This window comes from Eubalaena glacialis, chromosome 8 (genome assembly GCF_028564815.1).
Source record: "Eubalaena glacialis isolate mEubGla1 chromosome 8, mEubGla1.1.hap2.+ XY, whole genome shotgun sequence".
Classification (NCBI taxonomy): Eukaryota; Metazoa; Chordata; class Mammalia; order Artiodactyla; family Balaenidae; genus Eubalaena; species Eubalaena glacialis.
In genome coordinates, this window is record NC_083723.1 from 33,765,591 (window position 1) to 33,779,203 (window position 13,613).

Below are 13,613 nucleotides of genomic sequence, written 5' to 3' on the forward strand. Positions count from 1 at the left end.
CTTTAAAGTAATACTGCGTGGTACCCATGCCATGGGTCCCAAATTTCCAGGTTCAAGGGCATCTTCCTACATCGAAAACATGCCTGGGAAACCCAGAAGATGGTACACCGTGTGATCGGGAAAGGTTTCTAAAACGCATCTCATTTCTCCTCTCCTTGTGCTCGGGTTCGCCATTCCAGCCACTTCACTAACAATCTCCCTACTTGGAGAATCAGCACCGTTGACCTCCTGTTTCGTACAGGTCGCAATTTGTCCTGAGGATGAACGAGAAGAGGGGGAACCAATGAGAGACTAGCTCAGGGTGTTGGGACAGGCACAGGTCACTCTATTTTCCCATCAGGAAGAAGAATGAACCACAGGCTCAGCCTGCCCCCCGGAACCAGAATAGGGCCTGAAGCAATCCTGCGCTTTTGCGGCCAGCTCCCAAAAAAGCGAGTTGACAAATGGAGCTCAGGGGCACTGCAATTCACAAACCTGCAGAGATAGAAATGATGACTCTCGTCCACAAATATATTGAGGGAAGGCAACGAAGAGGATTTGAAAGCAAGGCAGAATTGCAGGAAACAGATTTCAGGAGGTAGATTCGACTCGCCTTGAAAGCACATGAAAAGCGGCAAAGCGTTGACAATGATGCCCTTGGCCAAAAAGGGCGTACGCGTTTTTTCCTGAATATATTCAGGAAAAAACGCGTACGCCCTTTTTGGCCAACCAAGCAAGCCGGAAAGGCAAATCGGCGCTACAAAGAAGTCTCGCTTGCCAGCGGTCAAAAGGGCCATGCTGAAAAAAGTGTTAAAACCAGAAATGCAGGACAGGTCATGGAGACACGGGAGCCTTGCTACGCTGATGGGCGGGATGGAAATTGCCAACAGCCACTCTGGAGAAGTGTACGCTGCGTCCTGAAACATGGAATAGACACAGCTGAGAGAGCATAGGGCACTTCCACTCATGGGCATAGAAATCGGGAAACCTAAAAATCAACACGACACAGGCACCCCAAAGTATAGGGCTGCTCTGTTTCCAAGAACCTCCACTTCGGTACACCTGAAATATCCCAGGAAAGAGAAAAATGGATAAAGAAGTTGTGGTACTTATGCACAATGGAATATCACTCAGCCATGAAATCAGTGTCATAAGGCTAGTAGCAGCATGATGAGTGGATTTAGGGACGATGACTCTAAGTGAAGTAAGTCACACAGAAAAGGACACTTATTCTAAGATATCACTTATAGAGGGAATGTCAACATCGCTACACCTGAACTGAATTCCAAAACAGAAGAGAGTCGCACATTTAGAAAACACACTATGGCTGCTTAACGGGAAAGGTGAGGCGGGGCGATGCATAAAACAAGGGTTTGAAATTAGCTCAGATACCGTTCCACAAGCCAAATATGTAATAGACAAGACCTACTCCCTGCTCAGTGAACTGGACTCAACACCCCCTATTCACCGCCCAAGAATATATCTGACTAGTAAGAGTCTTTAAACCTATGTATTGATATCTCTCTGGAAGTGAATCAAGAGGGTGTAAAGCGGCATAAACCAGCAGCGAAAAGCAGCTAAACCCCATTATAAAAATAGATTACTTAAAAAAAAAACCCCATAAAACAAAGACAGTGAAAGAGAGAGACATTCTTACAAAATCGTTCAGGGGCTCTGATGCAACCTGGATTGACCATATCTAGACCCACAGCTGGATGAGACATAAGGCTGGACACTCTTGGGGCTGAGAGGATTGGTGAGGTTGGGTGAGCAAACGCAGACCCTTTAAAGTAATACTGCGTGGTACCCATGCCATGGGTCCCAAATCTCCAGGTTCAAGGGCATCTTCCTACATCGAAAACATGCCTGGGAAACCCAGAAGATGGTACACCGTGTGATCGGGAAAGGTTTCTAAAACGCACCTCATTTCTCCTCTCCTTGTGCTCGGGTTCGCCATTCCAGCCGCTTCACTAACAATCTCCCTACTTGGAGAATCAGCACCGTTGACCTCCTGTTTCGTACAGGTCGCAATTTGTCCTGAGGATGAACGGGAAGAGGGGGAACCAATGAGAGACTAGCTCTAGGTTTTGGGACAGGCACAGGTCACTCTATTTTCCCATCAGGAAGAAGAATGAACCACAGGCTCAGCCTGCCGCCCGGAACCAGAATAGGGCCTGAAGCAATCCTGCGCTTTTGCGGCCAGCTCCCAAAAAAGCGAGTTGACAAATGGAGCTCAGGGGCACTGCAATTCACAAACCTGCAGAGTTAGAAATGATGACTCTCGTCCACAAATATATTGAGGGAAGGCAACGAAGAGGATTTGAAAGCAAGGCAGAATTGCAGGAAACAGATTTCAGGAGGTCGATTCGACTCGCCTTGAAAGCACATGAAAAGCGGCAAAGCGTTGACAATGATGCCCTTGGCCAAAAAGGGCGTATGCGTTTTTTCCTGAATATATTCAGGAAAAAACGCATACGCCCTTTTTGGCCAACCAAGCAAGCTGGAAAGGCAAATCGGCGCTACAAAGAAGTCTCGCTTGCCAGCGGTCCAAAGGGCCATGCTGAAAAAAGTGTAAAAACCAGAAATGCAGGACAGGCCATGGAGACACGGGAGCCTTGCTACGCTGATGGGCGGGATGGAAATTGCCAACAGCCACTCTGGAGGAGTGTACGCTGCGTCCTGAAACATGGAATAGACACAGCTGAGAGAGCATAGGGCACTTCCACTCATGGGCGTAGAAATCGGGAAACCTAAAAATCAACACGACACAGGCACCCCAAAGTTTAGGGCTGCTCTGTTTCCAAGAACCTCCACTTCGGTACACCTGAAATATCCCAGGAAAGAGAAAAATGGATAAAGAAGTTGTGGTACTTATGCACAATGGAATATCACTCAGCCATGAAATCAGTGTCATAAGGCTAGTAGCAGCATCATGAGTGGATTTAGGGACGATGACTCTAAGTGAAGTAAGTCACACAGAAAAGGACACTTATCCTAAGATATCACTGATAGAGGGAATGTCAACATCGCTACACCTGAACTGAATTCCAAAACAGAACAGAGTCACACATTTACAAAACACACTATGGCTGCTTAACGGGAAAGGTGAGGCGGGGCGGTGCATAAAACAAGGGTTTGAAATTAGCTCACATACCGTTCCACAAGCCAAATATGTAATAGACAAGACCTACTCCCTGCTCAGTGAACTGGACTCAACACCCCCTATTCACCGCCCAAGAATATATCTGACTAGGAAGAGTCTTAAAACCTATGTGTTGATATCTCTCTGGAAGTGAATCAAGAGGGTGTAAAGCGGCATAAACACAGCAGGGAAAAGCAGCTAAACCCCATTATAAAAATAGATTACTTAAAAAAAAAAACCCCAGAAAACAAAGACAGTGAAAGAGAGAGACATTCTTACAAAATCCGTTCAGGGGCTGTGATGCAACCTGGATTGACCATATCTAGACCCACAGCTGGATGAGACATAAGGCTGGACACTCTTGGGGCTGAGAGGATTGGTGAGGTTGGGTGAGCAAACGCAGACCCTTTAAAGTAATACTGCGTGGTACCCATGCCATGGGTCCCAAATCTCCAGGTTCAAGGGCATCTTCCTACATCGAAAACATGCCTGGGAAACCCAGAAGATGGTACACCGTGTGATCGGGAAAGGTTTCTAAAACGCACCTCATTTCTCCTCTCCTTGTGCTCGGGTTCGCCATTCCAGCCGCTTCACTGACAATCTCCCTACTTGGAGAATCAGCACCGTTGACCTCCTGTTTCGTACAGGTCGCAATTTGTCCTGAGGATGAACGGGAAGAGGGGGAACCAATGAGAGACTAGCTCTAGGTTTTGGGACAGGCACAGGTCACTCTATTTTCCCATCAGGAAGAAGAATGAACCACAGGCTCAGCCTGCCGCCCGGAACCAGAATAGGGCCTGAAGCAATCCTGCGCTTTTGCGGCCAGCTCCCAAAAAAGCGAGTTGACAAATGGAGCTCAGGGGCACTGCAATTCACAAACCTGCAGAGTTAGAAATGATGACTCTCGTCCACAAATATATTGAGGGAAGGCAACGAAGAGGATTTGAAAGCAAGGCAGAATTGCAGGAAACAGATTTCAGGAGGTAGATTCGACTCGCCTTGAAAGCACATGAAAAGCGGCAAAGCGTTGACAATGATGCCCTTGGCCAAAAAGGGCGTATGCGTTTTTTCCTGAATATATTCAGGAAAAAACGCATACGCCCTTTTTGGCCAACCAAGCAAGCCGGAAAGGCAAATCGGCGCTACAAAGAAGTCTCGCTTGCCAGCGGTCAAAAGGGCCATGCTGAAAAAAGTGTAAAAACCAGAAATGCAGGACAGGCCATGGAGACACGGGAGCCTTGCTACGCTGATGGGCGGGATGGAAATTGCCAACAGCCACTCTGGAGGAGTGTACGCTGCGTCCTGAAACATGGAATAGACACAGCTGAGAGAGCATAGGGCACTTCCACTCATGGGCGTAGAAATCGGGAAACCTAAAAATCAACACGACACAGGCACCCCAAAGTTTAGGGCTGCTCTGTTTCCAAGAACCTCCACTTCGGTACACCTTAAATATCCCAGGAAAGAGAAAAATGGATAAAGAAGTTGTGGTACTTATGCACAATGGAATATCACTTAGCCATGAAATCAGTGTCATAAGGCTAGTAGCAGAATGATGAGTGGATTTAGGGACGATGACTCTAAGTGAAGGAAGTCACACAGAAAAGGACACTTATCCTAAGATATCACTTATAGAGGGAATGTCAACATCGCTACACCTGAACTGAATTCCAAAACAGAACAGAGTCACACATTTACAAAACACACTATGGCTGCTTAACGGGAAAGGTGAGGCGGGGCGATGCATAAAACAAGGGTTTGAAATTAGCTCACATACCGTTCCACAAGCCAAATATGTAATAGACAAGACCTACTCCCTGCTCAGTGAACTGGACTCAACACCCCCTATTCACCGCCCAAGAATATATCTGACTAGGAAGAGTCTTAAAACCTATGTGTTGATATCTCTCTGGAAGTGAATCAAGAGTGTGTAAAGCGGCATAAACACAGCAGGGAAAAGCAGCTAAACCCCATTATAAAAATAGATTACTTTAAAAAAAAACCCCCAGAAAACAAAGACAGTGAAAGAGAGAGACATTCTTACAAAATCGGTTCAGGGGCTCTGATGCAACCTGGATTGACCATATCTAGACCCACAGCTGGATGAGACATAAGGCTGGACACTCTTGGGGCTGAGAGGATTGGTGAGGTTGGGTGAGCAAACGCAGACCCTTTAAAGTAATACTGCGTGGTACCCATTCCATGGGTCCCAAATCTCCAGGTTCAAGGGCATCTTCCTACATCGAAAACATGCCTGGGAAACCCAGAAGATGGTACACCGTGTGATCGGGAAAGGTTTCTAAAACGCACCTCATTTCTCCTCTCCTTGTGCTCGGGTTCGCCATTCCAGCCGCTTCACTAACAATCTCCCTACTTGGAGAATCAGCACCGTTGACCTCCTGTTTCGTACAGGTGGCAATTTGTCCTGAGGATGAACGGGAAGAGGGGGAACCAATGAGAGACTACCTCTAGGTGTTGGGACAGGCACAGGTCACTCTATTTTCCCATCAGGAAGAAGAATGAACCACAGGCTCAGCCTGCCCCCCGGAACCAGAATAGGGCCTGAAGCAATCCTGCGCTTTTGCGGCCAGCTCCCAAAAAAGCGAGTTGACAAATGGAGCTCAGGGGCACTGCAATTCACAAACCTGCAGAGTTCTAAATGATGACTCTCGTCCACAAATATATTGAGGGAAGGCAACGAAGAGGATTTGAAAGCAAGGCAGAATTGCAGGAAACAGATTTCAGGAGGTCGATTCGACTCGCCTTCAAAGCACATGAAAAGCGGCAAAGCGTTGACAATGATGCCCTTGGCCAAAAAGGGCGTATGCGTTTTTTCCTGAATATATTCAGGAAAAAACGCATACGCCCTTTTTGGCCAACCAAGCAAGCCAGAAAGGCAAATCGGCGCTACAAAGAAGTCTCGCTTGCCAGCGGTCAAAAGGGCCATGCTGAAAAAAGTGTAAAAACCAGAAATGCAGGACAGGCCATGGAGACACGGGAGCCTTGCTACGCTGATGGGCGGGATGGAAATTGCCAACAGCCACTCTGGAGAAGTGTACGCTGCGTCCTGAAACATGGAATAGACACAGCTGAGAGAGCATAGGGCACTTCCACTCATGGGCGTAGAAATCGGGAAACCTAAAAATCAACACGACACAGGCACCCCAAAGTTTAGGGCTGCTCTGTTTCCAAGAACCTCCACTTCGGTACACCTGAAATATCCCAGGAAAGAGAAAAATGGATAAAGAAGTTGTGGTACTTATGCATAATGGAATATCACTCAGCCATGAAATCAGTGTCATAAGGCTAGTAGCAGCATGATGAGTGGATTTAGGGACGATGACTCTAAGTGAAGTAAGTCACACAGAAAAGGACACTTATCCTAAGATATCACTTATAGAGGGAATGTCAACATCGCTACACCTGAACTGAATTCCAAAACAGAACAGAGTCACACATTTAGAAAACACACTATGGCTGCTTAACGGGAAAGGTGAGGCGGGGTGATGCATAAAACAAGGGTTTGAAATTAGCTCACATACCGTTCCACAAGCCAAATATGTAATAGACAAGACCTACTCCCTGCTCAGTGAACTGGACTCAACACCCCCTATTCACCGCCCAAGAATATATCTGACAAGGAAGAGTCTTTAAACCTATGTATTGATATCTCTCTGGAAGTGAATCAAGAGGGTGTAAAGCGGCATAAACCAGCAGCGAAAAGCAGCTAAACCCCATTATAAAAATAGATTACTTAAAAAAAAACCCCATAAAACAAAGACAGTGAAAGAGAGAGACATTCTTACAAAATCCGTTCAGGGGCTCTGATGCAACCTGGATTGACCATATCTAGACCCACAGCTGGATGAGACATAAGGCTGGACACTCTTGGGGCTGAGAGGATTGGTGAGGTTGGGTGAGCAAACGCAGACCCTTTAAAGTAATACTGCGTGGTACCCATGCCATGGGTCCCAAATCTCCAGGGTCAAGGGCATCTTCCTACATCGAAAACATGCCTGGGAAACCCAGAAGATGGTACACCGTGTGATCGGGAAAGGTTTCTAAAACGCACCTCATTTCTCCTCTCCTTGTGCTCGGGTTCGCCATTCCAGCCGCTTCACTAACAATCTCCCGACTTGGAGAATCAGCACCGTTGACCTCCTGTTTCGTACAGGTCGCAATTGTCCTGAGGATGAATGGGAAGAGGGGGAACCAATGAGAGACTAGCTCTAGGTGTTGGGACAGGCACAGGTCACTCTATTTTCCCATCAGGAAGAAGAATGAACCACAGGCTCAGCCTGCCCTCCGGAACCAGAATAGGGCCTGAAGCAATCCTGCGCTTTTGCGGCCAGCTCCCAAAAAAGCGAGTTGACAAATGGAGCTCAGGGGCACTGCAATTCACAAACCTGCAGAGTTCGAAATGATGACTCTCGTCCACAAATATATTGAGGGAAGGCAACGAAGAGGTTTTGAAAGCAAGGCAGAATTGCAGGAAACAGATTTCAGGAGGTAGATTCGACTCGCCTTCAAAGCACATGAAAAGCGGCAAAGCGTTGACAATGATGCCCTTGGCCAAAAAGGGCGTACGCGTTTTTTCCTGAATATATTCAGGAAAAAACGCGTACGCCCTTTTTGGCCAACCAAGCAAGCCGGAAAGGCAAATCGGCGCTACAAAGAAGTCTCGCTTGCCAGCGGTCAAAAGGGCCATGTTGAAAAAAGTGTTAAAACCAGAAATGCAGGACAGGCCATGGAGACACGGGAGCCTTGCTACGCTGATGGGCGGGATGGAAATTGCCAACAGCCACTCTGGAGAAGTGTACGCTGCGTCCTGAAACATGGAATAGACACAGCTGAGAGAGCATAGGGCACTTCCACTCATGGGCATAGAAATCGGGAAACCTAAAAATCAACACGACACAGGCACCCCAAAGTATAGGGCTGCTCTGTTTCCAAGAACCTCCACTTCGGTACACCTGAAATATCCCAGGAAAGAGAAAAATGGATAAAGAAGTTGTGGTACTTATGCACAATGGAATATCACTCAGCCATGAAATCAGTGTCATAAGGCTAGTAGCAGCATGATGAGTGGATTTAGGGACGATGACTCTAAGTGAAGTAAGTCACACAGAAAAGGACACTTATTCTAAGATATCACTTATAGAGGGAATGTCAACATCGCTACACCTGAACTGAATTCCAAAACAGAAGAGAGTCGCACATTTAGAAAACACACTATGGCTGCTTAACGGGAAAGGTGAGGTGGGGCGATGCATAAAACAAGGGTTTGAAATTAGCTCACATACCGTTCCACAAGCCAAATATGTAATAGACAAGACCTACTCCCTGCTCAGTGAACTGGACTCAACACCCCCTATTCACCGCCCAAGAATATATCTGACTAGGAAGAGTCTTAAAACCTATGTATTGATATCTCTTTGGAAGTGAATCAAGAGGGTGTAAAGCGGCATAAACACAGCAGGGAAAAGCAGCTAAGCCCCATTATAAAAATAGATTACTTAAAAAAAACCCCATAAAACAAAGACAGTGAAAGAGAGAGAAATTCTTACAAAATCCGTTCAGGGGCTCTGATGCAACCTGGATTGACCATTTCTAGACCCACAGCTGGATGAGACATAAGGCTGGACACTCTTGGGGCTGAGAGGATTGGTGAGGTTGGGTGAGCAAACGCAGACCCTTTAAAGTAATACTGCGTGGTACCCATTGCATGGGTCCCAAATCTCCAGGTTCAAGGGCATCTTCCTACATCGAAAACATGCCTGGGAAACCCAGAAGATGGTACACCGTGTGATCGGGAAAGGTTTCTAAAACGCACCTCATTTCTCCTCTCCTTGTGCTCGGGTTCGCCATTCCAGCCGCTTCACTAACAATCTCCCGACTTGGAGAATCAGCACCGTTGACCTCCTGTTTCGTACAGGTCGCAATTTGTCCTGAGGATGAACGGGAAGAGGGGGAACCAATGAGAGACTAGCTCTAGGTGTTGGGACAGGGACAGGTCACTCTATTTTCCCATCAGGAAGAAGAATGAACCACAGGCTCAGCCTGCCCCCCGGAACCAGATTAGGGCCTGAAGCAATCCTGCGCTTTTGCGGCCAGCTCCCAAAAAAGCGAGTTGACAAATGGAGCTCAGGGGCACTGCAATTCACAAACCTGCAGAGTTAGAAATGATGACTCTCGTCCACAAATATATTGAGGGAAGGCAACGAAGAGGATTTGAAAGCAAGGCAGAATTGCAGGAAACAGATTTCAGGAGGTAGATTCGACTCGCCTTGAAAGCACATGAAAAGCGGCAAAGCGTTGACAATGATGCCCTTGGCCAAAAAGGGCGTATGCGTTTTTTCCTGAATATATTCAGGAAAAAACGCATACGCCCTTTTTGGCCAACCAAGCAAGCCGGAAAGGCAAATCGGCGCTACAAAGAAGTCTCGCTTGCCAGCGGTCAAAAGGGCCATGCTGAAAAAAGTGTAAAAAACAGAAATGCAGGACAGGCCATGGAGACACGGGAGCCTTGCTACGCTGATGGGCGGGATGGAAATTGCCAACAGCCACTCTGGAGAAGTGTACGCTGCGTCCTGAAACATGGAATAGACACAGCTGAGAGAGCATAGGGCACTTCCACTCATGGGCGTAGAAATCGGGAAACCTAAAAATCAACATGACACAGGCACCCCAAAGTTTAGGGCTGCTCTGTTTCCAAGAACCTCCACTTCGGTACACCTTAAATATCCCAGGAAAGAGAAAAATGGACAAAGAAGTTGTGGTACTTATGCACAATGGAATATCACTCAGCCATGAAATCAGTGTCATAAGACTAGTAGCAGCATGATGAGTGGATTTAGGGACGATGACTCGAAGTGAAGTAAGTCACACAGAAAAGGACACTTATCCTAAGATATCACTTATAGAGGGAATGTCAACATCGCTACACCTGAACTGAATTCCAAAACAGAACAGAGTCACACATTTAGAAAACACACTCTGGCTGCTTAACGGGAAAGTTGAGGCGGGGTGATGCATAAAACAAGGGTTTGAAATTAGCTCACATACCGTTCCACAAGCCAAATATATAATAGACAAGACCTACTCCCTGCTCAGTGAACTGGACTCAACACCCCCTATTCACCGCCCAAGAATATATCTGACTAGTAAGAGTGTTTAAACCTATGTATTGATATCTCTCTGGAAGTGAATCAAGAGGGTGTAAAGCGGCATAAACCAGCAGCGAAAAGCAGCTAAACCCTATTATAAAAATAGATTACTTAAAAAAAAAACCCCATAAAACAAAGAGAGTGAAAGAGAGAGACATTCTTACAAAATCCGTTCAGGGGCTCTGATGCAACCTGGATTGACCATATCTAGACCCACAGCTGGATGAGACATAAGGCTGGACACTCTTGGGGCTGAGAGGATTGGTGAGGTTGGGTGAGCAAACGCAGACCCTTTAAAGTAATACTGCGTGGTACCCATGCCATGGGTCCCAAATCTCCAGGGTCAAGGGCATCTTCCTACATCGAAAACATGCCTGGGAAACCCAGAAGATGGTACACCGTGTGATCGGGAAAGGTTTCTAAAACGCACCTCATTTCTCCTCTCCTTGTGCTCGGGTTCGCCATTCCAGCCGCTTCACTAACAATCTCCCGACTTGGAGAATCAGCACCGTTGACCTCCTGTTTCGTACAGGTCGCAATTTGTCCTGAGGATGAACGGGAAGAGGGGGAACCAATGAGAGACTAGCTCTAGGTGTTGGGACAGGCACAGGTCACTCTATTTTCCCATCAGGAAGAAGAATGAACCACAGGCTCAGCCTGCCCCCCGGAACCAGAATAGGGCCTGAAGCAATCCTGCGCTTTTGCGGCCAGCTCCCAAAAAAGCGAGTTGACAAATGGAGCTCAGGGGCACTGCAATTCACAAACCTGCAGAGTTAGAAATGATGACTCTCGTCCACAAATATATTGAGGGAAGGCAACGAAGAGGATTTGAAAGCAAGGCAGAATTGCAGGAAACAGATTTCAGGAGGTAGATTCGACTCGCCTTCAAAGCACATGAAAAGCGGCAAAGCGTTGACAATGATGCCCTTGGCCAAAAAGGGCGTACGCGTTTTTTCCTGAATATATTCAGGAAAAAACGCGTACGCCCTTTTTGGCCAACCAAGCAAGCCGGAAAGGCAAATCGGCGCTACAAAGAAGTCTCGCTTGCCAGCGGTCAAAAGGGCCATGCTGAAAAAAGTGTTAAAACCAGAAATGCAGGACAGGCCATGGAGACACGGGAGCCTTGCTACGCTGATGGGCGGGATGGAAATTGCCAACAGCCACTCTGGAGAAGTGTACGCTGCGTCCTGAAACATGGAATAGACACAGCTGAGAGAGCATAGGGCACTTCCACTCATGGGCATAGAAATCGGGAAACCTAAAAATCAACACGACACAGGCACCCCAAAGTTTAGGGCTGCTCTGTTTCCAAGAACCTCCACTTTGGTACACCTTAATTATCCCAGGAAAGAGAAAAATGGACAAAGAAGTTGTGGTACTTATGCACAATGGAATATCACTCAGCCATGAAATCAGTGTCATAAGACTAGTAGCAGCATGATGAGTGGATTTAGGGACGATGACTCTAAGTGAAGTAAGTCACACAGAAAAGGACACTTATCCTAAGATATCACTTATAGAGGGAATGTCAACATCGCTACACCTGAACTGAATTCCAAAACAGAACAGAGTCACACATTTACAAAACACACTATGGCTGCTTAACGGGAAAGTTGAGGCGGGGTGATGCATAAAACAAGGGTTTGAAATTAGCTCACATACCGTTCCACAAGCCAAATATATAATAGACAAGACCTACTCCCTGCTCAGTGAACTGGACTCAACACCCCCTATTCACCGCCCAAGAATATATCTGACTAGTAAGAGTCTTTAAACCTATGTATTGATATCTCTCTGGAAGTGAATCAAGAGGGTGTAAAGCGGCATAAACCAGCAGCGAAAAGCAGCTAAACACCATTATAAAAATAGATTACTTAAAAAAAAACCCCATAAAACAAAGACAGTGAAAGAGAGAGACATTCTTACAAAATCCGTTCAGGGGCTCTGATGCAACCTGGATTGACCATATCTAGACCCACAGCTGGATGAGACATAAGGCTGGACACTCTTGGGGCTGAGAGGATTGGTGAGGTTGGGTGAGCAAACGCAGACCCTTTAAAGTAATACTGCGTGGTACCCATGCCATGGGTCCCAAATCTCCAGGTTCAAGGGCATCTTCCTACATCGAAAACATGCCTGGGAAACCCAGAAGATGGTACACCGTGTGATCGGGAAAGGTTTCTAAAACGCACCTCATTTCTCCTCTCCTTGTGCTCGGGTTCGCCATTCCAGCCGCTTCACTAACAATCTCCCGACTTGGAGAATCAGCACCGTTGACCTCCTGTTTCGTACAGGTCGCAATTTGTCCTGAGGATGAATGGGAAGAGGGGGAACCAATGAGAGACTAGCTCTAGGTGTTGGGACAGGCACAGGTCACTCTATTTTCCCATCAGGAAGAAGAATGAACCACAGGCTCAGCCTGCCGCCCGGAACCAGAATAGGGCCTGAAGCAATCCTGCGCTTTTGCGGCCAGCTCCCAAAAAAGCGAGTTGACAAATGGAGCTCAGGGGCACTGCAATTCACAAACCTGCAGAGTTCGAAATGATGACTCTCGTCCACAAATATATTGAGGGAAGGCAACGAAGAGGATTTGAAAGCAAGGCAGAATTGCAGGAAACAGATTTCAGGAGGTAGATTCGACTCGCCTTGAAAGCACATGAAAAGCGGCAAAGCGTTGACAATGATGCCCTTGGCCAAAAAGGGCGTACGCGTTTTTTCCTGAATATATTCAGGAAAAAACGCGTACGCCCTTTTTGGCCAACCAAGCAAGCCGGAAAGGCAAATCGGCGCTACAAAGAAGTCTCGCTTGCCAGCGGTCAAAAGGGCCATGCTGAAAAAAGTGTTAAAACCAGAAATGCAGGACAGGCCATGGAGACACGGGAGCCTTGCTACGCTGATGGGCGGGATGGAAATTGCCAACAGCCACTCTGGAGAAGTGTACGCTGCGTCCTGAAACATGGAATAGACACAGCTGAGAGAGCATAGGGCACTTCCACTCATGGGCGTAGAAATCGGGAAACCGAAAAATCAACACGACACAGGCACCCCAAAGTTTAGGGCTGCTCTGTTTCCAAGAACCTCCACTTCGGTACACCTGAAATATCCCAGGAAAGAGAAAAATGGATAAAGAAGTTGTGGTACTTATGCACAATGGAATATCACTCAGCCATGAAATCAGTGTCATAAGACTAGTAGCAGCATGATGAGTGGATTTAGGGACGATGACTCTAAGTGAAGTAAGTCACACAGAAAAGGACACTTATCCTAAGATATCACTTATAGAGGGAATGTCAACATCGCTACACCTGAACTGAATTCCAAAACAG